This window comes from Corapipo altera, unplaced genomic scaffold, assembly GCF_003945725.1.
Source record: "Corapipo altera isolate COAL_440 unplaced genomic scaffold, ASM394572v1 169, whole genome shotgun sequence".
Classification (NCBI taxonomy): Eukaryota; Metazoa; Chordata; class Aves; order Passeriformes; family Pipridae; genus Corapipo; species Corapipo altera.
Window position 1 is genome coordinate 23,781 of NW_020884946.1, and position 17,009 is coordinate 40,789.

Here is a 17,009-nt window from a genome sequence, read left to right on the forward strand (position 1 = left end):
ATCGTATTGCTGTCACAGGGCAACACCAGAGCCAGGCAGAGAAAGCTGCTGAATGCTCCCAGGCAGGGATCTCTTCACATCTCTGTTTTTCCCTCTGACCGAGCAGTGACCCACATTATTATTTTCCAAGTATAATTTTTTTTCTCTTCTTTTTTTCTTTTTTTTCCCCATCCCTTCTTACAGGGACTATTAACCCCACTCCCAGTCTAATGGAGGTACTGTCAGGGCTGGTTTAGGGTAGGGTGGTCCTGCCTTGGGGTGAAATAGTCATTTTGCACAGCTTCTCATAATTCCTTCCATGCCCCCCAAACCCAATGAAGGGTTTTCTTCAACTTCTTCCCATTGTCCCACTTGCTCCCTGTTGTGACAAATAACAACCTATCAACCTAGCTCTAGAACAAGCTGGTGATGTCCCATTGCAACACAGAACAACTGAAGATGCTTTTTTTTAGACATTTCAGGAAGGGCAAGAGGGACATCCCATGGACTCTGACTGTAAACAGCAAGCACAGAGCCAGGCTTTGCTGCAAAATGGGACAAATTCTCTTTCCTTTCCACTGGTGGATATTTAACAATAAGCCTTGAAACCCAAGCACTTCCCACTCTCGAGAATCCATCTGCCCTGTGCAGTTGCTGCCATAAGGTGCAGGTGATTCGCCTTTTAACTCGTTCCTCTTGCCACACTTCCCAGGTAAGGATGCAGCACAGAGGGACTGGAAAAGTTACCCAGGGATGGGGAATGCAGGAAACATTAGCCAGGAATGCCCATCATGGGGCTGTCCTCCTTCGGGCACCAAGAACCGAGGTGTCCCTTCAGCTGTAGATGCCAACCTGGGAACACAGAAATCCACATCCGCAAGGAGAAGCTCAGCTGCTCTGAGAAAGAAGACCGGTCATTCATAAATCCTCAGCCCCGCTGGGAGCCCTTTTGAAGAAGGGTCTTGGCTTTGCTTCTCGTGCCCTCTCGTGGCTGTGTGCCGCAGACCCTCTCCCTTCGCTTTCCTGCCAAGTTTGGGTAGTTTTACTCCACCTCCCGCTGTGCAGTTCGGTTTTGTCAGTGGGAGCCAGAGGAAGCCGCCCTGTATTTTTATCGAGTTCATACGAGCTTGCTAAGGGCTAAAAACATGCCTCATTCTCCAGAAGGAGATGGGGATAGGCGCCTCAAACCGGTCCAGCCAGGGATCCTGCCTTATACCCACACTGAGACAACTTTGTGGAGGTCAGCTGGGAATGTGACTGCCTTCTGTCGGCAAACCACCCTCACTGGCAGCATGCAGGGTGCCAGTGAGGTGGAGTACACTCCTATCACATGCCCCATGCACGACCTTCCCGTGAATAACATCTGCTGCAGGATCGAGAGGCACATTCCCACCACATGTCCCACAGTGAAAGGGATCAATCTAGAAAAAAATGTACAAAAAATCAGGTTTGGGTGCAGGCTTTGGGGGCAGGGTGAGCTGGCCCAGGCTGTGGCACCCTGAAGGGCAGGCAGGGCCCCATGCAGCACGAGGGGTGGAGATAGGAGCTGCTGATATGTAGAAGAAAGAACCAGCACCAAAGGGTGTGTGGTCCTCTAGGCTGGGAAAGGTAAGGGAAAAGCCCGGGAAAGCTGCAAGCCAGGGTGGGAGAGGAACTTTTTTGGATGCAGTATTGTTTCTTGTGCTTAAGCTGAACAATAAATCCATGTCCAGAAGGGCTTAGGCACAGCAACAAATCTCTCTGGGTCTGGAGCAAGCAGCCTCTTTCAGCATTATCACAACAGCAGCAGAACTTGTCCTCACATCACCCCTGAGAGGGAGAGCTGTTGATTCCTGTGCAGGTAATAGAGGCCCCAGAGGAAATTCGGTGTGTCACCTGAATTCATGCATGAGACCTCTGGCTGTCTCAATCAGGACCGGGTGCCCTGGTGTTACTTATTAATAAATTAGAGCCAGCTAATTGTTCTGTAGTTGTTGAGGTTAAGAAAATAGTCTTAAAATGAGAGCAAAATTAGAATGGAGATTCTACTCCAGAACTGGAGATTTAAAATAATCCCAAGATTTTTAATTCATGAGTATAAGGCAGGCTTTGCTCTTCTTCTGCACGTTCTCCTTGCCCAAGGGACAGAAACCAGGAATAAAATACGTTCCAAATCCCTCTTCTGCCAAGCTACGAGGTGACAGCAGTCCTCTGGAGACCAAGGGGAGGAGCTCTCCATTGGCAGATCTGTACAGCCTGGAGCCTTTTCTGGGAGCTGCTCAAAGCCCTCACTGTGACCCATTCCCACTGCGCCGCTCAGGGAAATCCAATTTTCACGGAGCAGCCTCCTGTGCAACTGCCAGCTCTCCCACTGCAGCTTGTTTTCAAATGGGAAACATTTCCAAGGCAAGCCAAGTATTTTCCAATACATTAAACCAGTTGCTGAAAAACTCCAGGCGTATGATGGTGAAATATATTATCTTGGATTAAATGGCAGCAGCATGTTCCTGCATTCAGTCCAGGCTGCTCCTCATACATCACCCACATCTTTGCTGCCAGCCAGGAAACAGGGTGCATTTCTCAGCTTGAAACCAAGGAAAAGCCACGAGGAATTATCTTTCCCTCAGAAATTCAATTGCCTCCAGAGAGAACAGGAGAAACCCTACTTTGATCTGTCTTTAATTAATATGTGGGTTGTTTAGGGATCGTTTGAGGTCTCCCTCAATTATTAGTCAGTTCATTTGGAGAGATTATTTTTTTTCTGGAAGCCAAGGTCCAACTCAAAGCAGTGGAACACCTTGGCTAATGTAACATCATGTAGCCAGTGGGACATTTTTTTACAGAAATAGCAAAATTTGGGCCACACACATGATGTTTTCCACTCTGTCACACTTGGACTTATGCTTCTTCGCCTGACTCCTGATCAAAAGGCTGGATCCAGCTAAGAACTGGTTTAACAAACATAACTAATCACTCTCCAAAGGCTTGTAATCCATCCCTCATGATCAGACTTGAAGAAAAAAAAAAACCGACATATTTTGGTGCCAGCCAAATCCCCTTGTACCATTCCAGCAGGATTCAAAGTGGTCTTAAAGACAGATTTTATACCATCTCTCACACTGTAAGGAAAGGAGGTCCTTTGGGGTCTCTGGCACATGTGGCTGAGGACCACCTTGGGGCAACATTGCTATTCCATACTAGTAAAGTCAGTATTTAGCTATTCTGGGGCTAAAAGGTTGCAAAGGAGCAAAAATGCTGCCTCCAGAGAACTTGATTGATGCTCTTGTATCCCTGGAGCCAATCTCACCTCCAATCCAGAATGGGAACTCAAATCTGCTTAGAAAATTCAGCATTTTCTATCACAAGGGGTCCTGGGCTCAGTTAGAATAACTCCCTACCATGGATTTGGGAAGGCTCATTTTGCTGAGTTAAAGTTAGAGCAATTATTGAATCCATTTGATAACCAGTTCAACATGATTTAGGAGTGAACAAAGACTTTCCAAATTTTTCTTTCAATTACTCTTATATATGTGGTTGGAAACTATAGCTGTACTTTGTGGTGAGATGTCGAAGCATGAAATAATACATCCCCAGAAAGAGAGATACACTGATAAGCAGAACAATAGTGATAACAAGCATGTGTCATTGAAAAATGAGAGGAGGTACAACTTGCAGTTTAAGTTAATGGCTTCCTTGAAAAGGATTAGCCAGAAAGGTGCTGATGCTCTCAAAGAATAATTGTGGTTTGAGGTGAATCCAGCTTCTCAAAGTAAAAGATGATTGTTCATCTTTTGGTGTGGAGAAAATCAGGCATCAACACCAGAAAAGAACCTAAGTCAGAATTTGTGCTGAAAATTCCCCAGAGTTCACAGTTTTGTTCATTTAAATGACTCATTGAGTGCTTTAAAAGCAAGGTTAAGGTTTTACATTTAAAGGGGCTTTGGATATTTACTGGAAATCGAGGTTGAAACCTAAACAGAGATCTGTCTATTCTCAACCTCAGAAGTCCAGGCATCAGTCTCAAAATATAATACACACTGTCTGAGAATGAGAAAGATGCAAGAAGCCCAGTGTAGGCACCTTCCAGTTGCTAGACACCAATTCTCCTTATCCAAGCAGTCTGTCTCTTCACAAATCATTCAGGAGCTATTCAGCATCTCTATTGTGCAAGTCTGTTGCAAATCAATGCTGGAGTCAGGGCCTGTGTATTGCCCAAAAGTAGATATAAATCAGTTAGAGGTTAATGCTGATCTCTGCAGAACTTCAACCAGTTTCCCAATGGCCACTATAAAATTCTAACACATAAATGTTTTTTAATGGATTTTTTCCCCTTTCTTCCTTTCCTTCCTTCTTTCTTTCTTCCTTACAGCCTTCAAGTTGGTGATGGATTGAAGAATGGATGCAGCAGAGCTTACTACAATCCCGGAAATGCTTGGGCAGCTCCTAGAGAAACATGGCCCAGCAGCAAGGTCTACAAAGTGCTTAAAAGCTGAGTGTAATGACAGTAGTGGTAGCACAATTTGGTGATGCCAAATAGCCAGAAATTGACAGGAGGAAAACAAGAAGAGGAATTCCCAGCAGTCATTGTACAAGTCTATTCCTTGCTTGCAGTAGGTCTCTGAGCAAAAACCTGAATACAAGCTGCCCAGGCTATTTACTCAAACACAGGTCATTTTTAGGGCTGGGGGTTTGGTAACAACATTTCCCAGTTTTCATCTCACAGATCTCTGTAGGGACTCAGCCTGCCTTGGCAAATCAGCCAGTGAAAGTGGAAAACATCCTCTTAGGATGCAAAAGCCAAGGGAGAAGCGCGATTTTTGGTACATGAAACTTGCATGCTGGCATTTGTAGTAATAAACAGTACTAAACCATACCAAAGTGGGTAGGGATCTGGTGTGGCAGCCAGGATGCCTTCCAGCTACACTTCTGGGAAGCTAAAATTTCCATGACTGGAAATTTCCATATAGAGCCTCGCTTTGGCACACAGTTTTCTCAGTTATTGTGGTTCAGGGGCAAAAACAGAGAATGGCAACCTCATGTTAAAAACCCAAAGCCCACACTTGCCTCACAGATGCCAAAGAGCAGAGAAGTGAGGTACAGAAATGTTGTCACTTCCCCACCAGGGAAGTGACTTCCTGCTGTGAATGTCTTTTTATTTAAAGCCTTACAATAAGATTCCAGACTATTTCCAGGTGCTGTTGAGTTAAGGAGTTGAGAATGCATTTCTGTTGTACTTCTCCGTAAATAAGGGATATGGGTAATATAAAGTTCAGAGGAGCCTAGGTTTGTTTCTTCACAGGCAAAACCAAATGGTGATAATGCATGATAGCTCTGAAAGTCACACCACTTTCAGATATGCATGATCTTAAAGATTCTGTTTTATTGAAAAGGTTATAGGAGGCCACTCTTCAGAAGGCATTTGCTTGCATGGATGATAGCAAATGGAACTGTCTGTTCATGAGACACCACCAGTATTTTAGAATTGATCTGTGGCTTAAGGGTTCCCTTTGTCTTGGAGATGAGATAGTCTTTAAAGTTTTGAAATATATTTTGCTGTCTTTTCATTCTTTTCCCTTTTCTGTCATCCATGGTGACAGCACGGTGAGGAGAGGTGGCATAAAGGACAGGCAGAGCACTCTTCCCTGTGAGATTATGGAGAGTGGCTGATTTTTGGGATCAGGAGTGTCAAACAGCACGTGCCATAGGTGAACCCTCTCTGTTAATATCAGTGATGCTCCAGATGCCCATCAGCTGAGACAATAAGTCCATTTTGGCTGGAGAAGGACTGTTTACAAGGGCATGGAGTCACAGGACAAGAGGGAATGGCTTCAAACTGACAGAAGGCACACTTAGATTAGATCTTAGGAAGAAATTCTTGGCTGTGAGGGAAGTGAGGCCCTGGCACAGGTTGCCCAGAGAAGCTGTGGTTGCCCTATCCCTGGGGCTGTTCAAGGCCAGGTTGGATGGGGCTTGGAGCAATCTGGTCTAGTGGAAAGTGTCCCTGTCCATGGCAGGGGGTTGGAATGAGATGGTCTTTAAGGTCCCTTCCAGCCCAAAACATTCTCCGATTCTGTGATTCTGTGGAGTCACTGTGCACACACACAAGACAACCTCCAGATGTCACTATCAACCCAAGAAAGAGAGAGGCACAACTCGAACCGTGCAGAAAATCCCGACTCGCAGAAACCCTCTCCTGCAGCCCCTGCTCTGCTGTCTGGGACAGACAGACAGACAGACAGGCAGGACGGTTTCCAATTCACCTGGATAAAATGCTCGGTTCACAGACAAAATCAGGGGAATGTAGTTTGTAGCCGTGAATGCAAGCATTTTTCATGCGTATTGTGTTGATGTAGACCACGTGTCCTCCCCTATGTGTAGGTGCTCATCACCTATGTCTGTGTACACATATTTTTAATATACACATAAAATTATCTACGTTACTTTATCTATATAACTTTAGGTCTTAAGAATAACAGGCTCTTTGCCGACAACTTTACATGAAGGTAAAAAGCAAGGCATTTCCTCCAGTACCTTTTCTAGCTCTATGCATATTCATCTCTTCCAGTACACATTCTTGTGTCCCATGCAGCTGATGAGCTGAGAAACACAGAGATCAGCCCTGGATAAAGGATCTGAGAACATAAGCACTTGTGGGATCCCCCAGTGATGAGAAGCAGCATGCCCTCAAGTCTATGTAGTAAGATCAGTGTTAATCGATCAAGGAATTGGTTGTCTCCTCGTTTCCCTTGGCTTGTTAAGTTTGCTTTATGCCACTCTTTCAGCAATCCAAATTTGCCTATTAGGAAAAAACAAGTCTTAAAAAATCCCAACTCTGCCTCCTTCCCTTTAACTCTGACCTCTCGTTTTAAATGCATTCAAAATCCATTAGGAAGGAAAAGGCCCTAAACTCTGCTCAAAGACGGCATTTACATCGTCCCTGTCACAGTGTGGAGCTGTGACGCAGAATAAAGTCACAAGCATTGAGGCAGCAGAGGTGTGGGACCCAAAGGAAACTGCTGATCACCCTTCCACAGGTTGCAGAGGGGTGTGCAGGGTGGCAGAGCACCCTCCAACTGAACCTTGCACCCGTAGATAGCTGGAGGGATATCCGAGGTCTGTTTATTTAAACACATGCTCCCCCTTAACACCACATCAAAAAGAATATTATTGAAGGAAATGCCAGATTCTCCAACTCTGGTAGGGCACAGAGGTGCTGTTTTTGCATGAAAAGACCTTCAAGGTCCTCCTGCACCAAAATAGTTTGAAGAGCAGAGCTGCACATCACAAAGTTTGAGCGGGGTGAGGGGTGCCCGTGGGGATCGTGACACAGAAGATTAATGGATCTCTTCCAGCCGTAGGTTGTCAGTTAAGTCAAGCACTGCTAATGCAGGATGTTGTCCCGAGACCTCTGTTAGCACAATGACGAAGCCTTTTTTGAGTCCTCTGTGTAAAAGGCGTAATCCTTGTATGCCAATGGATCATATCCTTGAGATCCCTAGAGAGCTGGGCAAATGTGGAAAGAAAGGGAAAGGAAATCCCTTATTTCATAATGGTGCAAACAGACATGTCAGGAGAATTACATCAACATGCAGCACATGTGAAATTTAATACTTCTCCTAATGCATTTAGATGAGGCAAAAATGTGAAGTCTGTACTGCCTCTGGGAATAATTCCGGTAGGAAGCTTTCACCACTAGGAACCAAGGACTTTCTACTTACTCTGGAATTTGAGCCTTTGTTTTCAAAGCCTTCCTGAGAGATTTCAAAATCAAGTTTGTCAAGTGTACGTTACTCTTTGAAGATCTGCTTTCCAGAATTAAGCATCAGTGCCCTTCCCAGCCATGCTGGTGTGGGTGAAGATCAGCACGCTGGAAGATCAGGAAACATTCAGGAGGGCACAGACAACCCGCAAAAGAGGAGAGTCTTTGCGTTGCAGAAGGCCAAGACAGGCAGACACACAGAGGTCTTATCCTTTGCCTGGTATCAGCTGGCATTGCTGCAAGAGTCCATCAGACTTGCATGGATTTCCACCGGTTTCAACGGTGGCCCATAAGGCTCTCAAGGGCTTATAAACACAATATTTTTGCTTTACACAATATTTTTGCTTTGGAGTCCTTGCAGGCAGGAGGAGCCTGAGGTCTTCTCACTGGTTTCCCTCCCTTATATCAGACTGTAGATATGGAATTCAGCAAAGGATACAGCTCGGATGTGGCTTGAATTCAGACAAGTGACTTGAAGTGATGATTTCCCCCCTACCAGGCTGCAGATGATCGATGTATTATGCATGAAAATAGTGCCAGGCACAGATGGGGTGGGAGTAGAAGGTGTGAGCTGATAATGACAGCAGCCAAGTTCTACTAGAAAAGACTCTACAACACACTTGCATGTTGGGCAGAAAAAGGATGCAACATGCACGAGAGGCTAGCCATGGTTTAAAGGGCCAAACAGTTTAATTACAGTCAGAACTGAGATTTATTCAAGCATTTGAGTGGCATGGTTGCCAGAGAGAGCGGGGGATTAGCCTTGATGATTCAAGGAATCATCTTCCCATCTTGTGTTCTTGAATAGCCATTAGGGAGATGAGGGGTTTTAAATCTGCAGACAGGGAATCCAAAGGGGTGACATAGTACTGGATCAGATATTGACTCCAGCAGGATCCTGGCTCATACTCAGCACAGTGCTGAGAACTTGGCAACAGGTCCAAAGCTGAAAGGAACAGGAATTTCTCCATGGACGCTTCTAGGGTTTGGATCCAAGCCATTGAAGACCAGCATGCATGGCCTGATCCTGGAGAAACAGTGAACGTTTGGGTGGACAACATGTCACTGACTTGGAGCCCAGTGGGTACAGACTTCCGTGGGAGGATGAGTCAAGAGAACTCCATCATCATCTGAAAAAGGACCTGATGCTGTGGGAGAGAGCTTAGCAAGTGTGCTACCCATAAAAACCCATGAGGAGACGGTGATGGTCCAAAGAAAAGCCCATGATTTCCCTGGTCAGCCTCGGAGCACCCTGGAGAGCACTGCAAGACCAGATGCTTGGATTAAACTGCTTCCCTTTTACGATGGAACCCTGAGAAGGGGATACCCTGTTCCTCACACAGCTTCTTTGAAGGAGCTCCAGCCTTGGAGTACACATCTGACAGCTGGCAAGAGGCCACTGGCTTTGCCAAATCTGACCACAGCTGATCCCTAATGCAATAAAATGTTAAATCACCATAGTTTGAGGATGTGCTGGTCTGGAGGATCATCAAGCAAAACCAGCAAATTCTTGCTGGCAACTTGCAATGCATTTGCCAGTTCCAGGCTCTGTGGAAACCTGACCCTACACAAAATCACCCTTATATGAGTCCATTCTTTGTCTACAGCCCTGCTCATGGTGCCAGTGACAAGACAGCCATAGGAAATCTGTGTCTGAGGGACCTGAGCTGTACATTCGGAGACATGTGATAACCCTTGCAATGCTGAGACATAATGTTTTGGGAGGTAAGGCCAGCAAGCATAACACAGAGGAGATTAATATTTCACATCACCTGGGGGCTAAAGCCCTATGGAATCTATCTGTTTCACTGCTCAGGAAGCAATCTGGTCAAATTTCTACCAAACAGGGCTCAGATGCTCAAATCTGCCTGTGAGAATAAGCATTTCTGATAACACTGCCCAACTTAAACTTGCAAAGAAACCTCCCACAGAGAGAGCATCCCAAGGGACAAGGTTTTGATTCACAAAATTCTCACACCCCAGGGGGTCACAACCCATTCACCTGAAACCGGGAGCAAATGTGTGATAGAAAAGATGCACTGGGAGGCTGGGATAGCTCAGCACTCGTGGGGGTTCGTGATGGGACCTGTTGCATCATGCTCTGCTAGCCACTGGTCTGGGTTGTTTCTGTTTCCCCTTTGTCTCCCAGCTTGGCAAGCCGTCTCCACAGGAATCCATGCACATCCTGAGACACTTTAAACAAGCTTCCCTGTCACTGCAGCACAACACAGTCTCCCTAAAGCATAGGAGGACCTGAGGGGCTTGAGTAAGGCCAGTTTCACTGGTTGCCCAGAGAAGCTGTGCATTCCCCATCCCTGGAAGTGTTCAAGGCCAGGTTGGACGGGGCTTGAAGCAACCCAGTCTAGTGGAAGGTGTCCGTGCCCATGGCAGAGAAGTGGAACAAGATGATCTGTAAGGTCCCTTTTAACCCAAACCATTCTGTTATTTCTATGATTACTATGATTTCACTAGTTTTATACCACATCAAGACCAAGACCCACCACAGAATAGTAAAAGACCCTTCATTCCCACCCAAGGTGTCCTTAAGGTCACATTTTGTGGTGCTAGCACCATCGAGACCTGCACATCAGTCCAAGATCTGGCCTCAGTCTACCCTGCATCTCTTGCATTTTCAAGGAGCTCTTCAGCAATATATGGATCAAAGTTAATCGATAATACCAGAGCCCTTTCACCATATTGCTTTCACTAAATTACTGCATCCTTTAAAAAGAGAAATCTTAGCAGACCACAGTACAATGCCAGACAGACTGTCACTTCCAAATTATGTTTATTTATTCTCTCTCTGGCTCTTGGCTGGCCCCATTACCAGCATGTCTCAGTGTCTCTCAGTCATCAGCATATTTGCCTTCCCTTCCTTCCCCCTACCCCGAGGTACATGTCTCCTCTCAAGTACAAAGCAGACTGACATGGCAAGTTTTTGAGCCTATTTAACACTGGCTTTATCTGAGGAGAACTGAGTTCAGTGACAGAGCCTCAGAATTAATTATATGAAGGTGAATTCCCTTCACAGAGCCTGGCACAGTGTCACTGCAAACATTTTAACAGCCAGTATCTGGCCCTCGACTGCCTTTGTGCAGTGTAAAGCAATTATTTGTACCTGCTTGGTGAGACGTGTCAGCCCCTTCAGAGGTGCTGCGACACAGCAAACACGCTTCACCCTTGTTATTCACGAGGAAAAGGATGTATGGTGGGTCTTGGCTGTGCACACAGTCACTGGTGCTGCTCTGCTCAAGCCTTTCAGGGATGGGAATCTTGCTTTTTGTGTGCAATCCAGTGAGTACTCCCTTGCAGAGGAGGTGCAGCCAGGCTCAGTGCTTCGGCCAAAAGCAGAAATGGGACTCAGGGCTGGGACCAAGGAAGCAAAGTCTGGAGTGCAAATCTCAAACTCCAGCATGTCCTTGCTGAGCCCCACCAGCAGGGAGGAATGGGAGACTGAACCCCCTCTCTCATCTCCCTTATATTAGCTCTTTTCTGTCCCTTTTCACCCTCCCTGCATCCCAGGGTATCCCTGGTGGAAACCATTTTTGTCTTTCACACCCCACCTCAACTGCTTCCCCTTCCCCTGTGGCAGCTGTTGCAGCTGAGACATTCCTACCACACTCCTTCTTTATTCTTACCAAAAAACAAAACAAAACAAAGATATCTTTTGGGGTTTTCTTTACACAGGTATTACAGATTTTCACAGAGCTGAGCTGACATCGGGGTTAACCTGTAAAGTCCGTTGGAGATGATCCTAGGAGACCAGAGGAAGAAAATTAGCAAAGCTCCATTTCATCCTGGAGCAAGGAAGGGAAACCATGTTTATCCCTTCCACTGCCACATGCTCCAGGGCAAGGAAAGAGGGATGAAGGGTTGAGGGGAGGTTGGTTACAGTGCAGAGGAAAAGGAATTGAGATTGTGGTAAAGGGTGGGAACAAGCATTGGAGGAGACACCGCTGCCTTTCCTGGAGGAAAAGGGCTGTCTGCACATCCCAAATTCTCCCTCCACTGGGACTAGGTGGGTCTGTGAGGCTCTTTTAAGATACATCAGAGGCAGATCAGCTTTACCCAGGGACTTTGGGGTTTAGTTGGACCTCCCCAAATTGATGGCCAGCTGTGGAGGGCCTCATGGTCACCTGGGGAAGGAGTGGTGGAGACATGGAGTTGCTCCTGGGCAGAAGGTTCCATGGCTGGTATGTGGTGCTTTCCCCATACACAGGAGGACAGGATGAGCCCTTGGCCAGAGGAACCCATGGAAGAGGAAGTTTTCCAGCTGATCAGCAGGAAAACAGGGCTATTCTTGGTGAGCTCTGCCGCGGCGCAAAAACAAAGTTCTTTCTCATTAGGGAGGAATTCAATGGGCCTCTCTGGGAGCCAGTGCTGCGGCACGCTAAAGGTCAGGTCTCATTCTGGAAGCCTTTTCTCCCCTCCTTGTCAGCAGGAAAAATAATTTAAAGTACCCCCTAAAGAGCCCTGTTCTCCTGTGCTCCCTTCCAAATACAAAAAGGAGGAAATCGCCTCAGCCTGGGGAACGGCGCTGTGGTGGGCATGGCCAATCTCCCTGCCCGGCCCATGGGACCCAGTTCCCTTTGCACCTGACAGCCCTGTTATTAAAAGACCACAACTAATTAAGAGGAGAAAGGAACAGAGGGAACATCCTATTCCCACTGCAGGGCACAGTGCAGAGATTGCCACATCTGTGGAGACCCGCTCCAGTGTCAGCTGTCACGGGGTGGCTGGTTGCATACGGGACTTTCATAGGGAAAAATTCAGTCTGTTTAGTTGTCCCAGTTACACCTCTGGTGCTGTGGGTGGCCTGGGTCTGCTGGTCCCAGCCGGTGTAAAGTCTCCCCGTGCTCCAGAAGCCCAGTCTCATCTTGGGATGAAGACACATGGAGTCAACTCTAGCAACGAAAGCCGTGTCAACACAAAGGGTTCTTGCCTTCATGACCAGTTACTGTCACTTGATTCTGCTCCTGAAGCTTCAGAAAACTCAGATTCATCGAGACCCACGAAGGTCTATCTTTATGTCCCATAGCACAGCACATCCAACCTTTGCTGAAATAATTTTGAGTCCATGTTACATGGGAAAACTAACAATGGTCTGTTGTTTGTTGTAATTTTTCTGTACCAGCTCAATTGGATTCTCAAATTGTTTGTGAATATGAAATTCCCCCTCTGCGATAAAGGATAATTATTTGCTTAAGATAATTTATTGTAGCTCTGAACTCAGCATCTTTACTTGGTAGTTTTATGGATTTTCAAATGGATTTGTAGAGAGCAGCAATCACACATTGTCCTGAACTGAAGGAGTTTTGTTTCAGCTCCCATCAGCTGTAGAGGTCACAGTTAAGTAAAATCGGCTTAAGCTGGGATTGGAAAGCTGTGTCTGCTACATTAGCAGAGAGATCAGATGACAGATTTGTTCTGGTCTCATTATCTAGCCATAAAAATGTAAGGGCCTGAAGTATTTGGGGAATGGGAATGCAGAGAGCAAGAGGGATTTCTGGAGGATCTCTATGCAGTATTTGCTGTCTGGGAAAATGAGACCAAAGGACCCCCTCCAAAAAAAAAAAACTGTCTGATGTGAGCTCTTATCTCCAACAACAAACTGAAAGCAGGAGAATCAGTCTCTTCCTTTTGCAAACAGTTCAGGGAACAGGGGCTCCTGTATGTCTACAACATCTCACATTTATTTTTAGCTTCATCTATTTGGTTAGTGAGGTCACTGGAGCCCAGGCTTAAACATGTTACCCTGACCTGCCAAAGCTCTGACTTGCCTGTAGCTATACAGATCCCAAAGAATCACAGCTCATGTGCAAGAGAATGTTATGTCAGTGTTTTATGCTAGAGTTCAAATAACTGTGTGCCCTCTTTCATTGCAACACTTTTTCTTTGGGTATGAAAAGTGCAAAATACGCTTTGAGAAGTTTTGATCCAAGAAATATTGGATGAAGTTATTTCCTGGCTGAAATAGCCCCTGTGCCTTTTCCAGTAAATCTGCATTTAGGATTTTGTTTACACAGTTCAAGGATTAAATCACAATTTCCAGTCTTTGGTATAAAAACAAACAAATAAAAAATTCTAGCCCTCCTTCCCCCGGAGTTGGGAAGCATTATCCAAGTTACCACAAGGAAACAAATCTCAGGGTACCTGGAGCCACAAGCCCCTATCATTTCCAGCCTCATCTAAACTGCAAAATGAGTTTGTGGGGGAAAACTTTCTCATGGAGCTTCAGAAGTATCAGCAAATAATGCTTTTTTTGTAATGGTGGCTCATTCTGCAAGTGCAATAAGCTCCTAATGGAGTCCCCAGGCCCGGGCTGGAAGCACGCCAGGACGGAGGTGCCGGAGAGCAGGCAATATTCATCACCGTTCTAGGTGTGAGGTGAAGCTGAGGAGCCTGCAGGAAGCTCAGCAGGTGATAGGTAAGGTAGCACAGTCCTGGGTCTCGCAGGGTGAACACTTGTTCTAACAGGCTTTTTGACTGCTCTGCTGGGAATCGTGAGCACACTGGCTTAAACCTGGCCTCTGCACATACCACAGCTCCTGCTCGGGGAAAAGATGTCCCCCAAGGAGAAAAACACCTTCATAAGCATGCATCTATCCTTGTTTTCACTCTTTCAGATGAGTCATTTTGGAAAAAGCCCTTTTCTAAATGCTGATATGCTAAATGCCTCTTCCCTGGGGAAATATTCATGTAGATTCAGGTGCCTGAATAAGGGAAGCTCAGGGAAAGTTCCTGCTAACAAAGTAAGCCACAGTGACTACCCATGTGCAGATTTTTAACCTCCTGCAAATGCAAAGCAAAATGTCCCTGCAGGGTGACTGGAACTAATATGCTTTGCTTTGCATTTGGCTCAGAGTTGCACAAGGCTTCTTGCTGGGGCAAAAGTGATAAAGAATTAAGCTCCTATTACTCAGCTGCTTGCAAGTGCTTGCTCTATTTCTGGTGGAAAAAAATGTTGCAGAAAAAGCACACCCCTTGCTCATAGACAGCCAGAAAACGTTAAAGATTTGGTTCAGCTCTCCTCGTGGCTGGTCAGTGTGTCTCAAGTTCACACACCAAGAGGAAATTCCCACTTTTCTATTACCAGAATAGTTCTGCAAGAGAGGTTATTCATCTAGAGAAGTCATGGTCACTGCCATAGCAGACTATATAAATCAAGATTCTTGATTTGCTGATTCCAAAAAGCCACAATTTTTGGACTCTCGTTAAGAACATCCATTGTTTTTTCATTATTTGCATGTCTCCTTTCTTAAACTGCTAAGTTCCCCTCTTTCCTCAAATGCCAAGAGGATGGCTGCTTATCATGGAATCATAGACTGGTTTGTGTTTGAAGGGACCTTAAAGATCATCCAGTTCCAACCCCCCTGCCATGGGCAGGGACACCTTCTAATCACACTCTAATCACACCTGCTAATCACTGGCAAAACCCACAAATAATTTGTGATTTGTTTAACTATTAAAAAGTTTTGATAATCAAATTAACCAGTGAGTGACACCATAAATGGCACATACATGATGGGCAGTCATTCAGGAAAACTCACTGTAGACGGTTTGGAGACCTATGCTGTGAAAAAGAAGACATTCAAAATATCCAGACACACAGAGCTACATATCCAAGCTCATTCTGAGTTGTTTGAGAATGGGCAGAAAAAAAATAGAAGAAAATCTCCTGATAATTCATCTGTGGAGGGTAATTTACTGGATCTAATCAGAGCAAACATCTCTATGGCTGGAATGTTGAAATAAATTAAATATAAAGCCTTCAAGGTCATAGCTTCCCAAGCTAATAATGCAGCACTGCTGCACTCAGGTAGAGACACTCTGGGCAAATGCACTGTGCTCCACTGAGAAAAATCTCCATCAGCCGGATGTAATGGGAATATTTCAAGCAGCCATCAGGTCTGCCTGAAAGAAAATGGGGTAAATAGAGTATATAGAAGATTCAATCTTCAAACGAGGAAGCTTGAGCAGCATAATCATCGAAGTTTAGATGCTCAGATTGGAAATAAAATACATATAAAAAGACATTTGCATTTGGGGTAGGAGAGAGGTAGTGAGGAGAGTTTGGAGAGAGTTGCTAGCAAGACATAAGCTGTAGGATGCAAATCTTTCTGTTCTGCTTCCAAAGTCTGATGCGGAAGCAATTGGATATTTCAGGAGTGACCATTCTCCTGGATCAGAGGTTTATGACTCTCTCTCAGCCCCAGCTGGCCAGAGGTTACCACCCCACCAGCTGTGCAGCACAACCATTTCTCTGCCTTTGCAATCCCAGCCCTCAAGAAGTTTGGCTGCAGAAACAAGAAGAGAGAAATCACCTCAACATTGGGCAGGTCTCGGCTAAAGGGCAGCCGGGAGGGGATTGATCAGGCAGGGGCAGATGAGGCAGGAAGCAGTGGAGACCCCAGACACAGGCAGACCCCAGTGCACAGCCAGCAAAGGAGGGTTTCCTGGTCCAGACAAGCGGATGGATACCCTGGAAGGATCCTGGTGCCTGGTAAAATCCTGGGCCTTTGACTTCAGCCTTAGCAGCCTTGGTTATTGTCATCTTGAAGTGCTTGGGAGTCTACCCTGTGCCAAAATGTGATACCAAAAGATTTCTTTGCTGCCAGGAGTTAATTTTTTGCTGTTCTGGTGGCTTTGATGTCAGCAAAGGAACCTTTCCATCACAGGATTAGAAATTTGCCTGGTTTATTTTATTTTATTTTGATAAATACACATTTCACAGCCGCTCTAAACTTCACACTCATTCCTGTGAATCTCACCATTCCAAATGACTGCTTTGCCCTAGGTGTTAATTTAAAATTAGATCCTGTACATATACATACACACATGAACACACACAGTGCCATCCACTTTGATTTAGTCTCCTCTGCATGTGTTATAATGTGGTCTAGAAAGATGTGATCACAGACCTATTCCTCTGCCCTCCATCAGGCCCTGCTTTGCTCTGGACATGATGATCCACATCCCCAGACAGGGCAGTTGCTGGGAATTTCCCTCCCTGTTCATCACACAGCCTCTCGTCCTCGTTCCCTTGCACATCTTTCTAATCCTGGGCTGAGCATTCCTATGAAGTGCTCCCTCTTTGAGATTGAAAACCTCATCAGCACTAATGGGTATATCGTCAGCAAAGCCCAGTGCCACAAAATGACACCATTATCCCTATTTTCAGAGACAGGGAAGTGAGTTGCAGAGTTAGGAAGGTCAACATCGTTAAAAGCATCTGCAAATTTGAGGAAGCACAGGGCTTGATTTTTTCAGAGTACTTATTTCTGCAGCACTT